Consider the following 13258-nt stretch of genomic DNA (forward strand, 5'->3'; position numbering starts at 1 on the left):
GATGGCTGTTGTCTCTAAAAATTATTCATATAATTCACTTGCTCTTGTGGTTCGCTTATGGATGCCTCGCATGCACCATTTACATGGTTTCCTCCACAAAAAACACAACTTAGCTTACTGGTAGGCATACTCCCTATTTGCAGATTGCTGATTTGTTGTGTTAAGGCAGCTAATTGTTCTGAAAACATTTGATTTTGTAGCTGATTCTGTGCAAGAAAAGTTTCCAGAACCTTAGCTTCATGACCAGAGTTTCTTCCTTGATTTCTTAAGTTCGAATTCTGATACATTGAAGATGTCATCATCTCAATAATTCTCTGAGCTTCTTCCAAGGACTTTGTATTTAATGAACCTTCAGCAGCAGCATCAACCATTGTTCTTGTTACTGCATTCATCCCATTATAAAAAGTTTCCAATTGCATCCAATCTGGGATACAATGATGTGGACACCTTCTAAGTAATTCTTTGTATCTTTCCCAAGCTTCATACAATGATTCTCCTTCTTGCTGCACAAAGGATGTAATTTCTCCTCTCAACTTAGCAGCTTTGGATGGAGGGAAGTACTTAGTTAGAAACTTATTTACAAGTTCTGTCCAGGTTATGATACTTCCTTGCGGTTGAGCTTGTAACCAACATTTTGCTCTATCTCTCAAGGAAAAAGGAAATAGTCTTAATCTGATAGCTTCTTCACTAACTCCATTCATTCTTATGGTGTCACATAGCTGCAGAAAATTTGAAATATGTAAGTTAGGATCATCAGAATTTCGTCCAGAAAACTGATCCTGTTGGACTAAATGTAGTAGGGCAGGTTTAATCTCAAAATGGTTGGCTTGAATAGTTGGCCTAATTATAGAAGAGTTAAAACCTTGCATGTTAGGAATAGCATAGTCCCCTAATGTTCTAATTTTGTTCTGCTCTGCCATTTCTATTGCTGGATTTGGTTGTCTCAAGGGTGTAGATGTTCTTTTCACTCTAGGATTACTCTGAAATTCTGGAGAATAGACAGCTTCTAATTCACTATCACTCCCTATGGCTTTTTATGCTCTAGACTCTTTTCTCAATCTTCTCAAAGTTATGTCTATGTCAGGATCAAAGACCAGAATTGATTTATTCTTGTTTTTACCACGCATATACAAATCAGACTAAAACAAAATTAGACTACAATTGATATTCAGAAATGCACAACAGAAATCATGCAAAATCTATCAGTAAAAGCATATAAAAACTTAAATCTAGCAGTTGCAGAATTGTAAAATCATGTAAAATATATATATATATATATATATATATATATATGCAGAATAGAAATTACAAATATAAAGAATAATGAAAACTGAAATTATGCAGACAAACAAGGATGTAAAAATTCTATGCAGCAAACAGAAATATTATGTAGAATGCTACACAAGGTGCAGTAAAATTATGCAGAAAAACTTGAAAGCAGAACAACAACAAAAATAAATGCTCAATCTAGTTACTTTTCTGCTACTAATGATATTGAAATGCAAAATTTCCCGGCAACGGTGCCAAAAACTTGTTGTTTGCAATCTAACACTAGCAAGTGCACTAGGATTGCAGCAAGTGATGAGTAAATTTAACATCAAAATATCGTCTCCACAGGGAATTTAGGTTTCAAGTACCACTTCACAGAATTATAACCATTTGAGCCATACAAATTTTGGAATGAGATTTGTAACATATAGCAGCAGTAACCAAAGTAATTAAAGCAAAGAACTTGCAGAAAAACAGAACAACGAACAAACAATTAGGTGATAACAGAGGAAGAAACCATAGCTAAGGAATTGCTTCACCAAAACTCCAATGTTTAATCAATAAAGTTATACATTAACAAGCATTTGGAAAGAAAGACAATCAGTTTCACGTTCTATTGTTCAGAGGTTAATTCCTTAACTCAGTGAACCTAACATTCAATTAAAACATTCTAATTCCTTAGATCTGATTTAATTCAACATTGCTTTAAGTATAAGAAACCAAAAGATTGCAAGATCAAAGTTCCTTATCCCTAAGAAAACTATAATCTTGGTGATTGGTTCAGATCTGAAGAACAAATTCAATTTCCATTGACAAGAGTTCCTCTGAAATTAGTTAATCAAATTTCCATTCAATTCCTATGTAAAGTGCAGAATCAATCACTCAATCTATTCCAAAGCTTGAAATCCAGATCCAAAATCAATTCAACACATTCGTTTCAGATCTACAATCCCTAACTATGAACAAATTACACAGCCATGGCAGCAGAGAAAAGAAAAGAAAGAGAAGAAGAGAAGAAAAAAATCAGAATCGCCATGGAAGCTTGCTCCACTCCAATTCCTCTTCGTGAAGCTCCGAAATTCGAATCCCCACTCCTCTCTCTCACTTCCTCCAACAAGAATCTAACTAAAAAAACTAAAAATGAACAGAATCCCCTTTTTCCAGATCGTTTCTGATATTTATAGAATTTCCCAGATTTTCTCGTCATCACTTTTATGAGAAATAGTAGTTACGCAGAGAGTTTTTGGTTGCGCGTTAACACTTTTTCCAGAAATAGTGGCCACGCGCAACTTCCTAATATTGAGAGCTCTCTGGAACTATCACTCTTGATGATAAAAGTGACAACACAGAGCCAAGGTAGTTGCGCGTTATCACTATTGCTGATAAAAGTGACTACGCGCAACTCGCCAAGTTGAAGACTCTCTGGAACGATCACTTTTGATGACAATAGTGGTTACGCAGAGCTTTCCTGATATTTTGCCTCTCTGGAACTATCACTTTTAATGATAAAAGTGGTTACGCAAAGCTTTCCTTCTTCTTTGAGCTCTGAAGTGATCACTTTCACTGACAATAGTGATCATGCCCAGTCTGCAATTTCTTATTCTTGTGTTTTTGGAGTCCAGACTTCCTTCTTTCCTCTTCCTTGTCATCAAACCTCCATGGATATGATCCTTGCTCAATTTATTCCTTAAAAAACAAGATTAAAAACTTAATTCCTAAGGAAAAATTTCACAATTGCTAAAATAACTACAAATTTAAACAAAACTTCAATTCCTTCTCTTTTTCTGAGTTTTTCTGCTTTCTTTATATATTTTTCTTATCAAATGTGTTAGAATTATGCTAAAATATTAGTCAAAATATGGATTCATCACAATATGGATTCATCATTAGATTAATATTGATATACATGAAGAAAGGTAGATTCAAGTCTTTGAAAATTTCCTCTATAATTGAATTCTTCTTGAAATTCTGGTGCAGCCACATCATAGGTTTCATGCACATGGTTTTTACTATAAAAATCACACACCAAGGGGTTAGTTCAGAAAATTTCAGCTTGAAAAGTATTGATCAAAGCTTCAAAAGCATATGCTTTATAAGCTCTTATTCGTGCAACTTGCTTTGATAGAAATTCTGATACATGCTGGTTACCATCAAACAATAGAGCACTTTATTTTTTTGGTTTTTCTTTGCTTACAAAAAGAAAGTAAACAAAATTCAAATAAAATTAGTAACTGAGAAAAATGAAATCTAAAATTATGCAAAATGAAAATTACAAATATGCAAAAAAAATGCAAAACAAAATTATGTAGAAAATAGCAAAAAATACAGAAAAGTTATGCAGTAAACAGTAAACAACAAAAAAAATGTAGAATCTATCCAAAAAACAAATGCAAAATGAATTATGCAAAAAAATTAAACAATCATGCAGAAAAATGCAAAACAAATCATGCAAAAATCAATAAAAAATAATTATGCCGAAAAATGTAAAATGAAATTAAGCAGAAATTATGCAAAAAATTACACATAATGCAAGAAGAAAAAAAAATTATGCAGAAAAATTAGAAAGCAAAATAACTCAAAGAAATGCTCAATCTAGCTATCTTTCTGCTACTAATGATATTGAAAGTAAATAATCCCCAGCAATGGTGCCAAAAACTTGTTACACAATTGGAGAACTAACTAGCAAGTGTACTAGGTAATTGTAGCAAGTAATAAAATTTAGAAATCAATGTGAGTCCCAAGTATCGTCCTCAGGGATTAGGTCTATCAATTACCACTTCACAAATCAATAACTAGTTCAGCCAAACAAATATTGGAGATGTTTTGAATCATTTGAAAACAAAAATAATAAAGTGAAAAAATTTGAAAAATATAGCAAAACAGAATACAAATTTTGTATTAAAATGCTATATGGAAAATCGTTAGGCATCACTTCACCAGATTTTCTATTGCAATGTAATAATGTTCTGGACTCTTAAGAATTCTAATTGGTTGATAATCAATTTCACTTCTTTAACCAAAGGACAATTCCTTGCCTCATTGATCCTAATATCTAATTAAACCTCCCTAATTCCTTAGGTGAAATTCAACCAAATATTGCATTAAGTTCTGGAAATTATAGGATTACTAGATTATGATACTTATTCCTAAGATCTCAATAACCTAGGCATATGACTCAGACTTGAGAAATAAACTCAATTTCCATTGATGAAGATTCCTCTAGGTTCAATTGAATGAAGAATTAGTTCACAACTGCATTAAGAATAGTTAGAGTGAAGTGGGAACTCTAAATGTCCAAAGTTAATACTTAAAAGTAGTTTACCAAATTCTATTATCTTTGATGGAAGATCCAATATTATATCACAATTTCAAATCTGGATCTATGGATCCCTAATAAAAAGAAATCAAAACATGTTCCTAAAAAAAAGAAAGAGAGAAAGAGTAAAAGAAAAGGAGCTGCAGAATTTCTTCATAAATTCAATCCCCAACTTGATTCCTCAAGGTCCAGAGCTTGGAAGTCGCCCCTAATCTCCCTCTCTAACTCTCCTAAGGTGTATAAATGAAAAGAAAACAAAAAAAATGGCAAAAGACATCCAAATCTGAACTCTTAACAGCTATTTATATTTTTTCTTGCCACCTTCCACGTTGACATTTTAATCACTAAGAGTAATAATCTGGAGAGCCTTCCAGAAGCTTCTAAGGTTGAGATAGGAACTTCAAACGTCCAAAGTTGACACTTAAAAGTGATTTTCAAAATTTTGTTATTTTGCGTGGACACTTTAAGAAGTAAGAGTATAGAGGGCTATCTGCCTTGGTGCTTAACCAAGATGTGGAGCCGGCTGAGTATAGAGACATCTACCTTTACTAGGTACAATCCTCTTAAGTTTAAGGGAGGGTTTGACCCTGAAGGAGCCCAGAGGTGGTTGGTTGACGTGGAGAAGATCGTCATGCTATGAGGTGTAGGAAAAAACATAAGGTGAACTATGTTACCTACATGCTACTGGGGAGGCGGAAGACTGGTGGAGGTTTGCCAGTCAGATGTTGCCACAGGAGGGTGGCTATGTTCAATGGGAGGCTTTTATAGTAAGTTACCTAGGGAATTACTTTCCCTGAGATTTGAAGAAGCAGAAGGCTCGAGAATTCCTTGAACTAAAGCAAGAAAGTATGACTGTGGGGGAATATGCTACAAAATTCCAAGAGTTTATGAAGTATTGGCCTCACTATCAACACGAAAATGGAGAGGAAGACTTGTGTGCTCAATTAGAGCATGGGCTGAGGCCAGATATCTAAGCTACAGTCAGCGTATTCCAGTTGACCGATTTGTCTACTTTGGTGAGCAAGTACAGAATATTTGAAACTAACTCGAAGGGCAAGACTGTGGACACTAGGGGAGTGGTCCAATGAGACATGATAGAAGACCCCATAGATTCTCAAAGGGGCCATATTCGAGCTCCGGTAATTCTCAGTCTAGAGGGAGTTCATCCTAAGAGAGGAGCAGTGAGAGTGGTTCAGGACCAAGCTCTTTCAGAGGGCCAATTAATTGCTTCAGGTGTGGAGGACCACACATAGTGAGAGATTGCCCACAACCACAGATGAATTGCAGCAACTGTGGGAAGTCGGGGCACACTGCTAATGTGTGCTAGGCTGCTAAGAGGAATGGCAATTTGAGCACAACTCAGAAGCCTGAATCAAGAGGGAGTACGGGGCCAGGTATGGGGCTGAAGCCGAGCATTCTTGGCAGAGTCTTCGCTATGAATGGGGCAGAGGCTTGACACGGGGTCGTACACGGGTCAAAATAAACCTAATTACTATAGTACGAGGTAAGCAACTAGGGTCGTTTCTCAAAGAATCACAATGGTAAATTAATCTATTTGGAGAGTGTATAAGACGGGTGGGGTTTGTCTGTAAAGGAAACAAAAACGCACTTAATTATAATTAGAATAAAGAGTGAACAGAAATTGAAATTCTAATCCAAGAATTAAGAAGAAAAATGACTACTTTATCATCAGATTTTTAAGAGAGTACATCAACAAACGATTCGGTAATTAACAATGAATCTGAATAAAACCTCAATTCGAACTCAGCATTCACATTAAGACCTTCATGCATTCGATTAGCACATAATTAATTAAAATTCAGAAAACTCTAGAACCTAATTGAATTGTGCCAATTTAATTTACCAATGCCGTTAATCGTAGTTTTCAAACCTGAAAATCCAATTCATGTTCCTTAAAACTCAATTACATACATCAATCGAATAATACATAATCAACCACATGCATAATCATCAATCCAGACGAATAACTTCAATTCAAAAATATAATTAGCAAAAGGGAGAGAATAAGGAATAGATGAAACCCGAAATTGTTATTTAATTTATGCCAATGTGCAATCAATCAATCCTCAAGAGTGTCACGTCTCTTTTAATCCTTGAATCAGATGGGAATCTAAGCCTCCATGGATGGAGGGAAACAATTCATGAAAGGGGAGAAAAAAACGAAAACAGAGAGAGAAGAGAGGAAGAAGAAAAGAGCCAAAAAATTAAATTCACAATTCAAAATTCAAAATTCTGTTTGTCACATTGTTCCATTTTTTCGGATACAAAAACAGCCTCTTTTTGGTTCGTGGCCTGAACAAAAATTGTAGCCTTAAATATTAACTTCAAAACACTACTGGAATGGGCTTAATCGGATGTCTGTGGGCTGAGATATGGCCCAAATACTGCACCTTACTCAGGATCTGCGACTGCACCACTTCAGTTCACTTCTAGGCCCAGTTTTAGCTTCTTAACATCGGAATTGGGTTCAGACCTCTGCATAAGAATTGTGCGCCTTTCTCTTAGCTTTCCTAAAAATCAAGAATAACAATGAAATGAGCTCTACAACTCAAGATATGGCCCAGAAACCAAAATAGTATCAGAATTTGACAAATACTAGAAAAATTAAATAAAGCCCAAATAAAATTCAAACATCATAAAATGATCCAATTCAACCAATTGGGCACAAAAAAGGATTAATGAACTAGGAATTAGAGGAAATAATATTATAAAAATCCAATTGATCAAATTCTCCCACACTTAGCTCTTGCATGTCCTCATGTAAGACACAATCAAGCAAATAAAAACATGTAACCTAAAAAATCATAGAATAATCAAAATAAATAAATTCTCCAATGAATCCTTAGAAGTGCTGAACTTAGGGACACAAGATCAAATAAAGCATCAAGAGTTCTACAACAATCAAACATCCAACTCCCAACCTCTCAAAAATGCAAGCCAAGCAATATCATTCAAAGTGTATAGATGAAGCATGAAAGATCTCACAAGATGGTGTATACAACTCAACTCTCAAGTGTATGGTTCAAAGTGTTTCACTCAAGTCACCTCAAAAGATAATGCATTACCATAAGCTTGTTAATCTTCTACTTCTGCACTACTTACAATCATATGCAAACACAAATTAAGAAGACTTTATTCAATGGTTGTAATGGGGCTAAGGTAAGGGTAGGGAAATATGAGGATATGACAAGATACAACCAAAGAGAATAGGAATAACATTGGTCCTTAGACAAATCAAGCCATAACATACATTTATTCTCCTTGGACTTCCTTTTTCCTTCATCAAAATTTCCCATTTTCTTTGTAATAATTTTTTTTTTATTTTTTTATTTTTATTTTCTTTTTCTTCATTTTTTTTTCTTGCATTCTTTCCGAACCCCCACACTTGAAATGCAATAACATTAATGAAACCAATGCACTCCCTATTTCCTAAGGTTAGGTATTACATGGTTTTTCACTTAAAGCTTATAATGTGCTAGAAGCCAAAGAATGGTCAATAAGGCTCAAAAGGGCTAAACAAAGGGCAAACTGCAAGGTAAGCTATATGGCCAAGTGGGTACAAATTTGAAACAAATGCCTTTATCATGTTCATAATTGCATATGAAAATTATAGCCTCAAAGAAGAATCAAAACAAGTTCTAGAATGACAAAATCTAAGAGGGAAAGCACACAAGAAAGAAAAGAATGGCATGAATTCCAACCATCCAAAAATAAGGCTCAAAAGCTCACAAAGGTAAAGTCTAACATACTCAATCATACAAATCAAATCAATCACCCAATTCACATATATCAAGAGGAAGAAGTAATAATAAAATCATGTAGGAACTCTATCCTCCTTAATAACTAATGCCTTAACTCAACAACTTCTAATTCAACAAAGGAAAACAAAACAAAACAAAACAAAAACAATGCTAAATAAAATAAAAATATTTATTTATTTATTTATTTTCAATAACCTATCATTCTCCCTCCCACACTTCAATTTTACATTGTCCTCAATGTAATGTATAATGGAAATGTAAGTAAAATATAGTAAGGAAAGGAAGAGGGGAACTCCCTAATTAAGCATAAGTGGCCGCTAGCAAGCAGACCTCCTCAATGTTCTCCAAGGGTGTGTCTTCATGAAAAGGCTTCAAGCGGTGACCATTCACTGTGAATACCTTATCTGTTCCAGGCTCCAAAATCTTAGTTACTATATAGGGGCCAAGCCACCTAGAACGAAGCTTACCTGAAAAGAGCTTGAGGCGAGAATTGTAGAGAAGCACTTTCTGGCCTATGGAGAATTCCTTTCGCAGCAACATCTTATCATGAATGAGTTTTGTCTTTTCCTTGTACATGCGGGAGTTCTCATAGGCTTCCAACCGAATCTCCTCTAACTCCTGAAGTTGGAACTTCCTGTGAAGTCCAGACTGGCTCATATCAAAGTTACAGTTCTTAACTGCCCAATATGCTTTGTGCTCAATTTCCACCAGAAGGTGGCATGCCTTGCCAAAGACAATTCTATAGGGAGACATTCCCAAAGGGGTCTTGTAGGCAGTGCAGTAAGCCCATAGTGCATCTTCAAGTCTCTTGCTCCAATCCTTCCTGTTTGTCTGAATTGTTTTCTCTAGAATATGTTTCAGCTCCCTATTTGATACCTCTGCCTGTCCATTAGTCTGATGAGCTGCGCGTTGTCACTTTCGCCAACGAAAGTGAGTGTTCGAGAGGCACTTGTATCAAGACAGCTTGCGCGTGGTTACTATTACTCACGAAAGTGATCACGCACAGCCCTCGACCTCCTGCGTTGCCACTCTTATGAATTAAAGTGAATGTTCCAGAGAAGTCCTCAACTCTGCAAGTTGTGCGTGGTTACTCTTGCTCTTGAAAGTGAACACGCACACTACATAAAGCTTTTGCGTGGTTACTCTTATGAAGAAAAGTGACAACGCGCAAAATTGGGGTTTCTATAAATACATGATTGAAGGGCGAAACTAGGGGTCTTCTGCTTATTTTCTGTTTTCTTAGTTAGATTCTCGTTGAGAGAGAGTGGAGAGAAGATTGGGGTCGAAGCTTGAAGCTCCAAGAAGAGGGATCGGATTGGAGCTCGTGCCCATGGCTGCTCTGCATTCTTCTTCATCTTCTTCTTCTTCTTTCTCTGTTTTTGTTGCAATGTGTGCTTAATTTCCCATAGTTAGGGGTTTATGGAACTCGAATTGATGTATTGATTCGACTTTATCTTCTGAACTTTAAGTTCTTGGATTAATTGAGTTGTTAATTCTGTTTTTCATGCAATCTTTGAATGGAAATTCATTTGATTAATCAAGAGGAATCTTTACCAATGGGAATTGGATTGTTTGCTCCGATCTGAATTGGCAACCAGAGTTTAGGGATTTCTTAGGGATAAGGAGACCTAATTCTGCAATCTTATAGTTCTAATTCTTAATGCAACCTGAAATTGAATCTCACCTAAGGGATTAGGGAGGTTTAGTGGATTGTTAGGGTCAATGAGTTAAGGAATTAACCTTTAACTAGGTATATGTGAAACTGATTGTCAATTATTCAATTGCTTGAATGTTCAGAGGATTTAATTGGATTGATATTGATATTCTTGTGAAGTAAATTCCTAACTATCCTTCATTGCTATTTCATTTCATCACAAATCTTATACTCTGTTTTTCTGCAAGTTCTTTACTTTTGATTGCTCTGATTATTGCTTTTATATGATACAACTCTCTTCCCAAATTTGTATGGCTCAAATGGTTATTTTTCTGTGAAGTGATAATTGAGTTCCTAATTTCCTGTGGAGACGATACTCGAATCTTAAATTTACTCATTACTTGCTGTAATCCTAGTGCACTTGCTAGTGTTTAGATTGCAAACAACAAGTTTTTGGCGCCGTTGCCGGGGATCTTGAGTTTCAATATCATTAGTAACATAAGAATAGCTAGATTGAGTATTTTGTTTCTCTGAATTTCTGTAGTATTAGTCTGTAGTTAGACATTTTGTCCATTCTGCATAATTCTGCAGCTTTTAAACTTGTGTTTCAATTACTTTTACTGATATTTGCTGCATAATTTTCGTGGTGCAGTTCTGAATACTAACTTGTAGTTTACTTTTGCTTCATTTTGATTTGTATATGCGTGGCAAAAACAAAAACAAATCAACTCTAGTCTTTGATCCTGACATAGACATAACCTTAAGGAGATTGAGAAAAGAGTCTAGAGCAGAAAAAGTCATAGGGAGTGTGTTGTTAGCAATCTACACTAGCAAGTGCACTAGGATTGCAGCAAGTGATGAGTAAAATTAAGATCCAAATATCGTCTCCACAGGGAATTTAGATTCAAGTATCACTTCATAGAATTATAACCATTTAAGCTTTTTCAAAATTGTAAGGAGAGTGGTAACATCTAATAACAGCAAACTGGAACAATTAAAAGTAAAATGAACTTGCAGAAAACAAAACAATGAACACACAATTATGTGATAACAGAAAGAGAAACCATAGCTAGGGAATTGCTTCACCAAAACTCCAATGTTTAATCAATAAAGTTCTGAATTAACAAGCATTTGGAAAGAATGACAATCAGTTTCAAATTATACTATTCAGAGGTTAATTCCTTAACTCAGTGAACCTAACATTCAATTAAACCATTCTAATTCCTTAGATCTAATTCAATTCAATGTTGCTTTAAGTGTAAGAAACCAAAAGATTGCAAGATCAAAGTTCCTTATCCCTAAGAAAACTAAAATCTCGGTGATTGGTTCAGATCTGAAGAACAAATTCAATTTCCATTGACAAAGGTTCCTCTGAATTTAGTTAATCAAATTTCCATTCAATTCACACGTGAAGTTCAGAATCAATCACTCAATCTATTCCAAAGCTTAAAATCCAGATCCAAATCAATTCAACATATTCATTTCAGATCTACAATCCCTAACTATGAACGAATTACACAGCCATGGCAGCAGAAGAAGAAAAAGAAAGAGAAGAAGAGAAGAAGAAACTCAGAAACGCCATGAAAGCTTGCTCCACTCCAATTCCTCTTCGTGAAGCTCCAAGATCTGAATCCCCACTCCTCTCTCTCACTTCCTCTAACCAGAAACTAACTAAAAAAAACTGAAAATGAACAGAATCCCCCTTTTCCGGATCGCTTCTGGTATTTATAAAATTTCCCAGATCTTCACGTTATCACTTTTATGAGAAATAGTAGTTACGCAGAGAGTTTTTGGTTGCGCGTTAACACTTTTCCCAGAAATAGTGGCCACGCGCATTTTCCTAATATTGAGAGCTCTCTGGAACTATCACTCTTGATGATAAAAGTGACAACGCAGAGCCAAGGTAGTTGCGCGTTATCACTTTTTCTGATAAAAGTGACTACGTGCAGCTCGCCAAGTTGAAGACTCTCTGGAACGATCACTTTTGATGACAATAGTGGTTACGCCCAGGCTTCACTTCTTCTTTGTGCTCTGAAGTGATCACTTTCACTGACAATAGTGATCACGCCCAGTCTGCAATTTCTTATTCTTGAGTTTTTGGAGTCCAGACTTGCTTCTTTCCTCTTCCTTGTCATCAAACTTCCATGAATATGATCCTTGCTCAATTTATTCCTACAAAAACAAGATTAAAAACTTAATTCCTAAGCAAAAATTTCACAATTGCTAAAATAACTACACATGTAAACAAAATTCAATTCCTTCTCTTTTTCTAAGTTTTTCTGCTTTCTTTATATATTTTTCTTATCATTTGTGTTAGAATTATACTAAAATATCAGTCAAAATATGTATTCATCAGAGTGATAGTGAATTAGAAGCTGTCCATTCTCCAGAATTTTAGAACAATCCTAAAGTGAAAAGAACACCTACATCTTTGAGACAACTAAATTCAGAAATAGAGATGGCAGAACAAAATAGAATTAGAACATTAGGGGACTATGCAATTCCTAACATGCAAGGTTTTAACTCTTTCATAATCAGGCCAACTATTCAAGCTAACCATTTTGAGATTAAACCTGCCTTATTACACTTAGTCCAACAAGATCAGTTTTCTGGTGGAAATTCTGATGATCCTAACCTACATATTTCAAATTTTCTACAGCTATGTGACACCATAAGAATAAATGGGGTTAGTGAAGAAGCCATCAGACTGAGACTATTTCCTTTTTCCTTGAGAGATAGAGCAAAATGCTGGTTACAAGCTCAACCACAAGGAAGCATTACACCTTGGATAGAACTTGTGAACAGGTTTCTAACCAAGTACTTCCCTCCATCCAAAGCCGCTAAGCTGAGAGGAGAAATTACATCCTTTGTTCAGCAAGAAGGAGAATCATTGTATGAAGCTTGGGAAAGATACAAAGAATTGCTAAGAAGGTGTCCACATCATTGTATTCCAGATTGGATGCAATTGGAAACTTTTTATAATGGGATGAATGCAGTAACAAGAACAATGGTTGATGCTGCTGCTGGAGGTTCATTAAATACAAAGTCATTGGAAGAAGCTCAGCGGATTATTGACATGATGGCATCTTCAATGTATCAGAATTCAAACTCAAGGAATCAAGGAAGAAACTCTGGTCATGAAGCTAAGGTTCTGGAAACTTTTCTTGCACAAAATCAGCTACAAAATCAAATGTTTTCAGAACAATTAGCTGCCTTAACACAACAAATCAACAATCT

At 35.4% G+C, this 13258-nt stretch overlaps 2 non-coding genes across 2 annotated transcripts; one reads left to right on the forward strand and one right to left on the reverse strand.

Moving 5' to 3' along the window:
* The first annotated feature begins 429 nt into the window (after positions 1-429).
* LOC113856886 lies at positions 430-536 on the forward strand. Its single transcript, XR_003503059.1, has one exon. It is a non-coding gene; the product is annotated as a small nucleolar RNA R71 (small nucleolar RNA).
* Positions 537-12863: 12327 nt separating this feature from the next.
* Positions 12864-12970, reverse strand: LOC113856898. The gene has a single exon (XR_003503070.1). It is a non-coding gene; the product is annotated as a small nucleolar RNA R71 (small nucleolar RNA).
* Between the last annotated feature and the right edge of the window lie 288 nt (positions 12971-13258).

This window comes from Abrus precatorius, unplaced genomic scaffold (assembly GCF_003935025.1).
Source record: "Abrus precatorius isolate BTA unplaced genomic scaffold, Abrus_2018 Scaffold12, whole genome shotgun sequence".
NCBI classification, from domain to species: Eukaryota; Viridiplantae; Streptophyta; class Magnoliopsida; order Fabales; family Fabaceae; genus Abrus; species Abrus precatorius.